A 13,956-nucleotide genomic window follows, 5' to 3' on the forward strand; every position below is an offset into this window, starting at 1 on the left:
AAGGTATGCGAGTGTGGAGGGAGGGGGACTGCCCTCCCCCCTCCTTTGTGTGGCAGTCTGCGGCTGCCTGAGTGAGGGTCTGTGGAAACAGGTCACCCCCTCCCCAAGTAAATGCGTCTGGGATTTCTGTGCACGTGTGGGGAGAAAAGCTGGCTTAAAACTAATGTGCGCACCGTCCGATTTTGGATAGGGTTTTAAGCTAGCGTCTCCTTTCAAAAGTGCAGGATAAATCCCAAGACTAATCCATAATAAAGAACAGTTTTTCCAAAAAAAAAAAAAAAACTGGTCCTTTGTTAATTAAGAAAGCTTTTCCTAATGGAGGGAGGAGATAGTCGCCTCCTGCCTGCAGCAAAATCTTAAAGAATGTGGTCAATTTACATCTGAAAAGACCAGGGAGGCCAAAAACCTGTCTTGCAAGGCTCGAATGTGGTTCTCCAGAGCCACTTGAAAGTAAAAAGTAATTTGCCTCATGAAAAATCTAGAAGACAGAATTAAATCTGTTGGTTAAGTATTGAGAAATGAAATCTAGAAAACACTGCCTTCCTTAAACTAAGGACAATTAAAGGTTATGTCAAAGTCCTTCAGGTAGAAACTGTGGTTTCATACTGATCTTAAAGGGCTCCAGTTACCTTGCCAACTCAGTATTTGGGAGACCCAGGATATGCCTAAGTTTAACCTAGGTTCTAGATAATGTGTTTACTTAAATATGTATCTTTGTTGTTTAAAATTGTTTAACTAGTGCTAATCACCTAAAAATTAAGGCTAAAAGTTCTAGCTACCTGGAAAGCATGGCCTTGGTGTGATAGGAGGAAAAAAGAAATGTTAAATGGATGGTAGACCAGTGAGCTGGGACTGGTCACTAATGGTGGATTGTGAGAAGGGCTGGTTGTGGCCTAACTTCTCCTTCCTTGGTACCCCTGAAGCGTCAGAGGGTACTTCTGGCCTTGGTTTTCCAATGTGTTTAATCTGTCAATTTTGTTGTTTCGCCGAAATCCTCTTGAGTGACATTGAATGATTCTTTCCTTCCTCTTTAACTTTTGGGGGACTGTGTGAATGGATTAATAGCTTCTAGATGGTATTCACCATCTCTGAGACTTCCAGAGAGAAGTCAAAACTCAGACTGGCTACACAACTGAAACTGATTTGTTGGTATTTTGTGATATAAATGTGGACCGTTTCTATCTGGATGAGACATAGGTCAAAAGTCCTGTCCTAGGATGTGAGAAAGGGAGGCCTCCACATCTGTTCCTGTCTGCTCAAGATCCCAAGACTGTAAAGGTAGACGGTGTCGCGACCTGGATCCATCACACTCACGTCCGGTCAGCGGATCCATCCATGACCCAGAAAGACTTCATCACCAAATGGAGCATCGATCGAGATCAACACAACCCGCTCAAGCTCAAGCTACGGCGTGCTCGACCTGCCTGATGCTGGTAACATGGCTCGCGATCACTCCTGTCACCAGGAGCCCCCACAATACTGTGTAATACACTTAGATAATGCCTGCATCTTCATGGACAAGGCTCCAAAGAGACAAGGACAATTTATGGGGTCACATGTTTTTCATTGTATTGATATGTTATATTAACCTTTGATTCTTTTGCAGGTTTTGAATGTATGTTGGCTATCCTGGAAGGGAGCTGTGTGGGGTGACCCCCAAAAGTAAAGGGTGCCTAGCTGCCAAGAGGGCAGGTGTCCAACTGGGCAGGGAACGGTGCCCATCAGGTTTTGGTCTCTGTTGAGAGACAGCTAACAGTTGGCAGCCTGTAATACTGTCTTGCAGGCCTGAGTCACCATGCCCATGTCAGGGGTAGTAAAACTGGAAAAAGCCTGTTTAGAATAGAAGGTCTGAGGAATAGTTATGCATAGAAAGAAGGTTTTATACCAACAGTTACTGTTTTGTTTCAAATCCATGAAAAGAAAGTAGCAAGGAAAGTCAAAAAATCTTAGAGTAGATCAGTATGTTTTTCTCCTTATGTAATTCCTCCGAAATCTGGCAATGCTAAATAAGTACGTTTCTTTGCATAGATCCAATGAGATTGGTTTATTAACTTTAACTGGAGTATCATGTTTTAAAGAGCCCAATCTGAGCTCTAAAGACTTGAAGCCACTAAGAATGCCACGAAGAAAGCCTGGTATCCTGCTTGGGAGCCCTGAAGATGGCTGGCGCTGGAGCGTCAGGCCCATGCCCTACCATCACTGGCGGTCGGTAAGAGTAGAAGGGGAGCAGTAAAGATGCCTCTGCATCCCTGCGGAACCCCCACACACTCTGGGCCGCAACGAGTAGGAGGGCTACTGAGATGGGCCTTAAAGCCTGGAGCGTGGGCTCAAGTGGAGTTACTACAGGTGAGGGATTCACCTAACTCAGCAGATACTGCAGGCAGGCCTGATGGCATCTGGATGGCTTGGCTTCCTGGCCCTACGGGGCACATTAAGGTTCAACCATGAAATTCCAGCAAAGATAGTCAGTTACCATTCTTGTTGTGTTTATGCAAACATCAGGACAGTAGATAAATTAATCTTGATTTGGCTTTTTGATAGGCATGGAGGAATTTTAAGAAGAAAAATCCTATTTCAATAGAAGTTGTTGAATCTAAAATGGTTTCTTTCCCTTCCACCGGACCATTTGTTAAGCTTATAGGGATAGTTCAGTTGATAGTTCTGTATGCCCAGTACGGGCCTCTAGCACCGGTGGAATAGAAATGCAGTCCGTCTCATGATTGAGCCGGAAGTTCCAAGACAAAGGGGGGATTGAAAGGGCCAGTCGTCTCGGGGCCTGACCACGCTGCTGGCGGCCTCGGGCACAGACTCCCCAGCCCACGGCGGGAGCCCGGCTCAGGCTGCCACCTGCCCGCCGCCCCCGGACCGGACCCACGCGGCAGCAGCAGCGGCGGCGGGGCGAGGGCGCCTCGCCCGAGGAGATGGAGGAGGAGGCGATCGCTGACGCCCCCGGGAACGAGACGGAGGATGTGGACTTCCTGCCTGGGCTGGAACTGGTCGATCTACTGGACCCCCAGCAACCGGACTGGCCCCTGGAGCCCGGGCTCAGCTCGCCCTGGGGGGGGCTAGGACTGCACCCTCCATCTTGCCCTGGGTCCTCCATTTTTGGGGCGGCCGCCATGTGCTCAGGAGAGTGCCTTCTTCCCGGAAGCCCAGGCCCCTGCTGGCCACGCCCAGGATTTCTTTAAACTAACCAATGACAATCAAGGGACGTGCGCGCCATAGAGATGACCCAACTCGCGCCTGGCCAATCAGTGGGGCCCACAGTCCCCTCTCCTGCCCTTACTCCACCCCCCTTTAAAACCCCCTGTCCCATCAGGCCTCTCTCTCTCGGCCACTGGAGCTTACCGTTGCATCGGTGAGTGTGGCAGGGGAGCCAAACCCGGGTTTGAAATAGATGACTCTTTGCTTTTGCATCGGACTGACTGGCTCCCTGGGGGTCTTGGGAACTTTGAAATCTGGGCACAACACTCGAACTCCTGGACAACTCCCAGTCGAGGGGGACAATTTGCTTACTACGCTTTTATTATATAGGATGACAATAGACAAGCGCATAGAGAAGTAGGTGCACTGTTGTTGGGAATATAAATTGATACATTCTTATAATTATACTGACATGTATTAAATACTTACTAATTACCAAACATTGTTCTAATTGATTTACATGCTACCTCACTTAATTCTCAGAATAACTCTGTTATCATTCCCATTTTGCTGCTGAGAAAATTTAAGTATAGTTATAGCTAATAAATTAACAGAACTAGGATTCAAATCCAAAACATCTTACTTAAATAATGTAGTACATGATACAAATTTATCCTAACAAAACAAACATATCAAGGACATTTGTTGCAGTGAATACACATCTATTGTCCCTTATCCAGAACCCTGAGAACATGTTTCAGAATTTAGAATGTCTCAGACTTGAAAAAGATAATATATGTGTGCTAGTATATTCTATATAACACCCCCAGGGCCAATTAGGACAGCATTCCTCAAACAAAATTAATAATTTTTCAGGAAACATTCACATGAAGTCACATATGTAAAGGTTATAAATAGTTTAATAGTTTTATAGGTTTATTGCCAAATAAGTTCATGTCAGGTCAGCTTTTGCCACCAAGTGGATTACAAAAAGATGTTCAGAGCTTTTCATGTTTCAGAATGCAGATAAGATTGCAGTCCAATAAGAGCTAAAAATAAAAGACCGACAACTATTTGAATGTTTTAGACGATTGACTAAATATACATTTAAATTAAATGAAACATCAAGCTCCAAACTTTTTTGTTTGTTAATCCTCACCTGAGGATATTTTTGCATTGACTTTTAGTGAGAGTGGAAGGGAGAGGGAGAGGTAAAGAGAAACATCAATGTGAGAAAGACTTATCGATTGATTGCCTCCCGCATGTGCCCTGACTAGGGCAGGGGATAGAGCCTGCAACCCAGGTACATGAATTGAACCAGGAACCCATCAAGTCCGCAGGCCAGTGCTCTATCCACTGAGCCAAACTGGCAAGGGCGGGTCCAAACTTTTTTTAAAAACTTCTTTTTAAAAAAGTGGATGCAAATTTGCGTGTCTGAACTGAAGTGGCTATTTTCTAAATTTAAGTTTAGGTATAGCTAATTACAGAACTAGGATTGCAAATCTCTGGAACTAAAATCTCCTCTTCCTGTGATTCTCTCTGTTGAACAACTTACTGTTATCACAAAAGCTACAAAATTTCTTGCCAAGTAAAACATGAACTATAGCATAGTACTGAATTGGTGAAAACTAGACTTGCTGGTTTAACGTACTATAAATTACACGTTCACCTTCATGCATTAGTTCAATTTAAGTCAAAGAAGTCAACTTCCTTAATCAGAGAACCCTCAGCTAGTGTGTCAGAGAGAAAAATTGAAAGGAAAGGGCCCCCAACTCACTCCACTTTTATTTTTTCTTAGTTATCATCCCAACAAGATCATGTTTTGTTTGTTTGTTTGTTTGCTTTTTGTTGTTGTTTTAAGGTAGTATCTATTAAAGCAGGCTGTTAAATATTTGCTCAAATGAAGAACCAAATGAAAAGTGTTGGTCTTGTTTCTTGTATGAGGAATAAAGACCAGACTCTTGTTTTGCCCTAACTTCCTCTTTGTATGCCACTAAACTGTCCTTGTTGTGAATGCAAAGTCACTGCTTGTGTTATTGGCTAGTACCACGCCTTATTTTTTATATTGCAAAACAGATAACTCAGCATAGAGACATGAGCCATTTTCATGTCTCTACCTGCCCCATTGAGAAACAACTTCCCAAAAAAGATCAGGATTGCATCTCTCAACTCTAAGAGTGGTTTGCAGAGAGATATTTGCCCTAGTCCTACACTCTAAAATGAATATCTAAGACAATTTCATACTATTCATGTAATTATTAGTAATCAAAAAGTAAGGAAACAAAATAAAGCAAATAAAAATAAAGAAGACTCAGGCCTATGCACTGCAGCTACATTAATTTCTTATAATTATTGTAAAATCAACCAATGATAAACTTGGAAAAAGAAGACTCACATATAATATCACGAGAGGATAACCATTAATTTGACATACTCTAACTTTAAATTTTAAATTAGAAAGTATATGCAATATAAATGTTTACCAATTTACATAGTGTTGATATTATCATGTTTGTTTCAGATTACCATATATATCCTTTATTTTCTTAATTTATTTCTAAATATTTTATAATTTAGTTGCTACTACAAATGGAATAGTTTCCTTTCTTTTCCTGATTACTACTAGTATGGAGAAAAGTGAATGATTTTTTTACTGTTTTGTATCTACTCACATCACCAAAGTTTCTTATTAATTGAAATATGTTTTCTAACCAGATCATTTCATTATCATTTACAGATAGAAATGACTTAATTCTTTGTTTCTTTAATTTATACAAATTATTTTTCTCTTGTCCCTACCTGAAGGCCATGAAATTTATTCCTCTGTATTTTCTTCTATTACATTGCAAATTTTGTTTTCCTATTTCGATGTATTCTGTGTGGGATGTGAGGCATTTTTTTTCCCTATTGGGTGAAGTAACCACTATATATTGACTAGTTTACTGTTTCATAATGTCTTTTCTATTTGTAATAAATTCCTGCACCTAGAGGGGTAACACTGGGGAAAAGTTTAATTCCTACAATGTCTGAATAATTACCAGAAAGAAATTGTTTTAAACCAAAAGACATATTTATGTGGAAATATTGTTTGTTGTTTTCTGTACTAAATGGAAATGGGACTTGTGGTCAAGTTTAATTTTTTTAAAAGTATATTTCCCTAGCCGGTGTGGCTCAGTGGTTGAGCATTGACCATGAACCAGGAGGTCATAGTTTGATTCCCAGTTAGGGTACATGCCGGGGTTTTGGGCTCCATCCCCAGTACGGGACATGCAGGAGGCAGTCTATAGATGATTCTCTCTCATCATTTATGTTTCTATCTCTCCCTCTCCCTTCCTCTCTCTGAAATCAATAAAAACATGCATATTTTTAAAAGTATATTTCTGTATTCCTGAACTGTATTGTTTGCAATTTAAATCTACTACAAGGGTAATAACCTTTCACAACATCAACTTATACTTAGCCTTGGAATTTCAACTTTGAGTTTTTTTCTTCCAAATTTTATCACTGTCTGCCAGGTTCAATTACTCAGTTAGAGAAATAATATAAAATCCTAGCAGGTCCACATTTATCTTACCTAAATTATTTATCCAGGGTTTTCCAAATAGAATTGATTCAAGCCTAGTGACTCTAAAGATTGTATTAAAAAAAAAAAAAAGACTGTTTATTCCACAAAAGCCTATCACACTCATTATTTATTTATTTTTTAAAAATATGTCAGTAGTGGAACGATCCACCCTTTTTACTTGCAAAGTGTGAACAGAAAGCTACTATATTTCTCTAGGACAGGGGTCCTCAAACTACGGCCCGCGGGCCACATGCAAATACAAATATTGTATTTGTTCCCGTTTTGTTTTTTTACTTCAAAATAAGATATGTGCAGTGTGCATAGGAATTTGTTCATAGTTTTTTTTTTTTTAAACTATAGTCCGGCCCTCCAATGGTCTGAGGGACAGTGAACTGGCCCCCTGTTTAAAAAGTTTGAGGACCCCTGCTCTAGGACATTTACAAAGAGTTTTCTTCACCTTAAGAAGAAACTGAATAAAGTAAATGTCCACCACACTCATTATTTTAGCACTGAGGATTTAATGGTGAGAGTGAAAAAAGTCATCATGGAATTGACAGTCTAGTAGGGGAGGCAGACATTACTCAATAATAACACAAACAATACTCTGAAAGAGTAGTACCTGCTTCTATAAAGTCATATAATAAGGGAACTTGACCTAGTTTCAAGGTCAGGAAAGGTTTCGCTGAAGAAGTTTCAGGAGCTGAGACCTGAGATTTGAATGGTAAATAGGAGTTACCTGGGCAAAGGAGATAAAAAGAGACTCTACGGGGCAAAGGCTCTGAGAGGAAAAGAACATGAATGGGTTAAGAAACAGAAAGAAAGCATCTAGAGCAGTGGTTCTCAACCTTCCTAATGCCGTGACCCTTTAATACAGTTCCTCATGTTGTGGTGACCCCCAACCATAAAATTATCTTCGTTGCTACTTCATAACTGTAATTTTGCTACTGTTATGAATCGTAATGTAAATATCTGATATACAGGATGTATTTTCATTGTTACAAATTGAACATAATTAAAGCATAGTGATTAATCACAAAAATAATATGTAATTATACATGTGTTTTCCAATGGTCTTAGGCGACCCCTGTGAAAGGGTCGTTCGACCCCCAAAGGGGTCGCGACCCACAGGTTGAGAACCGCTGATGTAGAGTAAGGACAAGTGTGAAGAGGTCTGTGGAGGCCAGGCCTTGTAAGGATGGCCTATAGAGAGGGCTAGGTAAGCATTAACGATCTTAGAAGGAAAACAATGTAGGAAGAAAATGAGAAGTCTTCCCACCTTTGTTTTCTAAAGCTGGGCCCACAGCAGAGTAATGAGACTCAGGACACAGACATGTTAGTTAGAAAGTTGAATTTGAGTAAAGGGGAGTCTCCTGCCCATATTCCCTCCTGGTGTGAGGAGAAAAGAGACCAAGGCCCTGAGAGCAGAGATCAATGGGGCCACACATTAGTGGTTCTCAACCTTCTGGCCCTCTAAATACAGTTCCTCATGTTGTGATCCAACCATAAAATTATTTTCGTTGCTACTTCATAACTGTAATGTTGCTACTGTTTTGAATTGTAATGTAAATGTCTGATATGCAGGATGGTCTTAGGTGACCCCTGTGAAAGGGTGGTTCGACCGCCAAAGGGGTCGCGACCCACAGGTTGAGAACTGCTGCACTAATGAGTAAGATTACAGCCAGTGTCACTGAGAGGGACATTATTTGAAGGTCCAAGAACTGTGGGAGCTGAGTTGGCTCTGCACGTGGCCCAGTGCCCCTGGAATGAGCACTGGAATGGACAGTGTCCAGTGCCTGGGCCTGGGGCTGCATCAACCATGCTCCCCCCAAGGGAATTCTTACTTTGCCAGCAGCCAGTACTTTGCTTGGTGACAACCTTGCAGAAAATATTGCAGTCTTAGCCCCACAGCCTTGGCAGATCTTATCCACTTCCTTATTATGTAAGCAACCTATCTTCTAACTGCCCAAAAGAAGGGTGGATGGGCTCTTGAGATGGTGGAATGGGGAAGGGAAATCTTTCCATTCCTGAACTTGGGATAGGCCCTAAATTGAGCTCATTTAGGGTCCCAGTAACTCGCCCCACTCTCCTCCCAACACACACTCCCATAGTGGTGAAACCATTTCCTTCATGCTAATAACATAAATTATAACCTAGAAAGAAATAGTGTTTATATGGAACACGTAGATAAGGCCATACTATAAGACATACAACTTTACAGAAGCGATAAGGTAGGTTTCAAGTCTCATATTAGCATTCTTGATTTCTTTCTGCCACTTCTCTGTAAACAGGTCTGACTACAATATGCAATAAGGAAGCACAGCTTGAATAATTAACAGCGTCCTAACTCGCTGTTCTCAGGTGTGGTTTTACAGGGGGCAGCCAATGTTCTGAAGTGACCTTGTGGGGAATTAACATCCTACTTGAAATAAAACATCTCCAACGCTCCTGGAAAAGGATTAACTAACCCACTTGAAAGCTAAGTATTTCTTAGGATTTGAGCCTCAAAAGGAAGATTTAAACACACAAGGAAGGGGAAAATCATGACAAAACAAAAGTTTAAGAACAAATGATTCCCTAATAAATTATTCCCCCCCCCCTTCTTTTTCTTATCTAGTACAGTAACAAGATGTGTTGTTCCATGTAACAGACTGGGGCTTGGATGTCAAAAAAGAAAAGAGACATGTAAAGCACAACAGATAAGATTCTTTCTCAATTTTTTTTTTTTTAATTTTGGATACTTTCTTTGGTATTTTAATCATACTCTGCAGCTATCTCTAGTGTAAAAGATAGAACATATGTTGTTAGGACATATATTCTTTTAGGACATATAAGACACAACAGATAAGATTCTCCAATTTTTTTATTTTTATTTTGGATATTTTCTTTGGTATTTTAATCATATTCTGCAGCTGTCTTTAGTGTAAGAGATAAAACATGTTTTTAGGACTATTTGCTTTCCTCTCCAAATGCTGCTGCTGTCCCTGGAGTGACCACTGTTCTCACTCCGGCTTTATGATGAGCACAATCTTTAAAATTACTTTCACTGAGAACCTGTTTCCCTCCTCACACTGCTTCCCCTCCGCCCTACTTAATTAACAAGCCAGAGTTCTTCGAGTCTAACGGTAACCCCTGGCTAGAAGGGGGTTCTTTTGATTCTGATTTTCTGTAAGAACTTTTCCCACAAGCTCAGGCGAGTTCTCTTTGCTTTCAGTGAGTGTCAGAGACACACTGTGCTGAGCAATTTGGAGACGGCCTTTGAGTCTGGAAAAGGCACAGCTCCTAATTAACTGGCCAGTGAATGGTTTCACTGTGAGGGAATCAGTTAAGTATTCCAGGGGGTTTTGTGGGACCTAAGAGAGATGATACTGCGCTTTTAATCAGGCGAACTAAAAAGCTAATACTTTTTAATGACTTAGCAGCCCCTCTCCTCTGAGGACTCCAGATGGCCAGAGCTCTCAAGAGCAATTCTGGAAACCCTTGTCAAGTTCCATAGGCACCTGGGATCTGTATACAAGTTCAGCGTTTGAATGAATTCTGCCTGTGTGTGTGTGTGTGTGTGTGTGTGTTTCTTTACCCTTTTAAATTTTGAGACTATTAAAAACAGAAGGATTTTTTTGTTCGTTTACTACAAGTGAAAAATGCATTGAAACGTGAGATGAGCCTGGAATAAAGATAATGGAAGTGTCTCTATCTCTCCTGTTAAACGCAAAGTAGTGGGTAGGAAGACCACCTCTGTTTTTAAATCTCTCCAATTAACAGCCCCCTTTGAGAATCCAAATAAAGCTTTGCATTTTCTCCGTAAACAGAACATGTATATAAAATTTGTTTAAAATTTCATTAGATTCACTCTTAGGAAACCCTGTTCATCTTTATACCATTTATAAAGTCTTCATTAGTAAAAGCTACACAACATGTTAAAAAAAGAAACAAACAAATGCAGTCTCTGAGGCAAATGAGCTAACATCCCACATCTGACTCTTCTTTTTTAACCACCTCAATGTTACCACTAAACACTTTCAAGTTTTAAAATAGAATTATTATTTTTTAAAACTTGTGTTTGAATTGAGCAATGCAGTCTTCTTTGGCACATTATTTTTAACGTTCTTCTTTGAATGTTATTTTTAATAGCTTGCTTGTGTATTTTTATAAGGAATTAACTTCCCTTGCCAAGTCCAATTAATAAATAGAACTGTCTGAGGCCTTGTTCTCTCCAAAATCTGAACACAGAGTCTGGAATCAGTGCCAGGCTGATTCTCTGTACCCAGGACGCGCTGTGACACTCTGATATTACCCTGTAGTGAAGCCTCCGAAACACAATGTTTAAACATTGAGCATTACAGACCCCAAGCTCACCTCCCAGGAATGGCGTGTTTTCTGTTTTTGGAGAAAAGAAAACAAATCAATCATAGAGTCATTATTAGTCAAGTTATTTCAGAACTAGGAAGCTCTGGCCGGTAAGCTAAGTTGGTTAGAGCTTCGTCCCAATACACCAAGGTTGCGGGTTCGATCCCTGGTCAGGGCACATACAAGAAACAACTAATGAATGCATAAATAAGTGGAACAACAAATCAGTGTTTATCTCACTCATCCATAAAGAAAAATATAAAAATAAAAATAAAAAGAACTAGAAAGACTGTCACATAAGGGTCATCTTCACTGCTAGGGCGTTGTGTTGTGTAGTGAGGGGGTTACAGAGGAGTTAGAGAACTGGTCTCCACCTTGGGGTTTGTCATCTAGTTGGGAAGACAGAATAAACACTCTGGGTAACAGAAGCCACCATATGCTGTTTCAAATCAGTGTGGCAGAAGAATTCCAAGAGCACAGAGCGGAGCTTGGTGTGAACTGCTGTGTCAGGGAGGATCATGCAGAGGGTGCCAGGCCTGGGCAGGTGAAGTGCAGGGCATGTATCCAGGTTGGCATAATTTGTAAAGTTCTTTTTAGGTGATAGTCTCTGTGTCGTATATGAGGAGGGAAGAGTGTACATGTACAGTATTTCCAAATGTAGATTGTAGTAGAAGACTTTCCACTGACTCACCTAGGGCTTATGCATGTTGTAGAGAAAACCACAAAACTCCACCCTTGATTGTGTACAGCTCCGAGAAAATGCCATTTCATGTAATCTTCACAAAGAAACTTTTAAAAAATGATGAAAATAATAATTCCTGCCATTGATATGAAAGGAAAAGTTAGATATATGCTGAAAGGATCAAGTAGGGAATACCAGAGTCCAATAGAGCACGGAGGCCAGGACAATAATTTTGGGAGCTAGACGGCTGTAGCAAGCCTGTGAAGGAGTGGCTGGAAAGTAATCTGGCCCATGTTGCTTCTTGTTCCCTGCCCGAGCAGCAGCAAGTGACTTAAAAGAAGCACCACACTGCTGGCAGGAAAGGGTTTGAAGCAAGAGCAAATCACCTCTCCGCTAACCTACTAGTTGGTTTACTTACTCGTAACTCAGTTCCACAGGAACTTAAACATTAACCAATTTAAATACAAAATTTGTTCCAATTCTCACGCCAACCCTCTCCCCACGACCACCCCAAATCCAAGCCTTTAAAACTTAAAGGTACAATTCAACCAGGTTTGTGCTATTAAGGAAGTCTTATGTAGTCTTATAAAAATCACTACGTTAATGATACATTATTCTAAGGAGCTAGGGCTAGCTCCATTGTTGGATGGGATCGACTAGTTTTCTCATTGTCTCACAAGCTCCTACCAATGTGCCTGGCACTGTGCTGGGAATTGTACTTTCATTGTTTCCTAAAATACCCAAGTAGCAATAACCCTGTGAGGCAAATACTACCCTGATTTTACAAATGGGGAAACTAGCAAACAGTCAAGCTGGAATCCCAGCCCTTTGGAGGATGACTCTCACTCCATTCCCAGCTACATGTCTCCTGGCTGCCTCTCACATTCCACTCTGCCCATCAGAATTTAGTGAAGGTGCAGCTTAAGTCCTGCATCCTCTGTAAGCACTCCTACTGCCCACATTGATCTCGTCTCAGAATTAGTAAGACGTTTATTTACTGAACGTAGAAGAACAGCACATTAGTAAAACATGGAGTGGTGGCGACGTCTCAACTTAATCAGAGTTAAAGCATACTGAGTGCTCACTATCTATAATGAGTTGTTGTAAGAATTATATGTGGATTAACCTAGTTCACTCTCAAACAAAGCTGTGAGGTCAGAATTATCATTTCCACTTTACAGATGTGCAAGCTGAGGCAGGGAGAAGTTAAATAGCTGTCCGAAGGGCACAGGAGTCAATATGTGTGACCACATAGAATAGTACGTGGTCCACAGAGTATTTTAGTGTTGCTTATTATTACCGTTTCACTCTACTGCAAGCATGTCAAACCTGCATGTCTCGTTCATTTGGCCCATGTTAGCCTTTGAGTTTGACATGCTTGCTCGACTGCTTCTCCAAAAACATTCTTTGTCTCTGTCCAGTTGATTGTCTTCCCAGCAAGAAGGTAATGTATCTTCATAGTTTTCTAGTCTAGCTCCGTAATCAGACCAGAAGCTCTGTGAGGAACCAAGCCACACCCATCTTTTTCAGCATCGTATTCTCAGCATTTAACAGATATGCTGGCACGTAGCAGGATCTTACTAGATAGGTAACTGTATAAAAAAGTGATTCTGTATCTGGACTGAAGAGATAGGAGAACTTAGAGCTCTAATATATTTATAGAGGACTTCCAGAAAATTGCTATGCGAGGAGTATGGATCTCTTCTTATTATCATCAAGCATATAGTGGTCATGAGCTCCTAAGGTGACCCTGAGACCAGCCCAGCCTCCAGGGTCACCCTGCAAGTGCTCAAAATATTTGTTGATCTGATTTCTAGATGATCTGATTTCTGATTTCTTTGCCTACATTCAAGACCTGCACGTAACAGCTTATCCCTAGTGACATGTATCTATACTCAAGGCTTAAGTCCAGTTCTGGGAGCCCAGTGCATATGGAGCAGGTGCTTCTTTTTGAGAACTCAGCCTCTGAAGTGTGGACTAGCTTGGAGGAGACCGGAAGGGAAGCCAAGCAGTGTTGTATTATTGAACTTGTTTGGGGCGTACAGGTATCCTTGTCAGTGTCAGAAGGGTCAGCAGGTATCCTGTTCACGGAAAAATTTTCATGCATTTCAAGGAGATGAAATGGTATGGAGAATGAAATGAAATGTCATCCACAGTGAAATGAAATATCTGGGAAAAGGAAAAGGAGGTCGACAAGGGTGATCGAGTTGACAGTCATGGG

The 13,956-nt window shown here is 41.1% G+C and overlaps 1 pseudogene; it reads right to left on the reverse strand.

Annotated features, from left to right (window-relative positions):
• Positions 1-6,853: 6,853 nt before the first annotated feature.
• On the reverse strand, positions 6,854-6,937 carry LOC132236328 (small Cajal body-specific RNA 24; annotated as a pseudogene).
• Between the last annotated feature and the right edge of the window lie 7,019 nt (positions 6,938-13,956).

Source organism: Myotis daubentonii, chromosome 5, assembly GCF_963259705.1.
Source record: "Myotis daubentonii chromosome 5, mMyoDau2.1, whole genome shotgun sequence".
NCBI lineage: Eukaryota > Metazoa > Chordata > Mammalia > Chiroptera > Vespertilionidae > Myotis > Myotis daubentonii.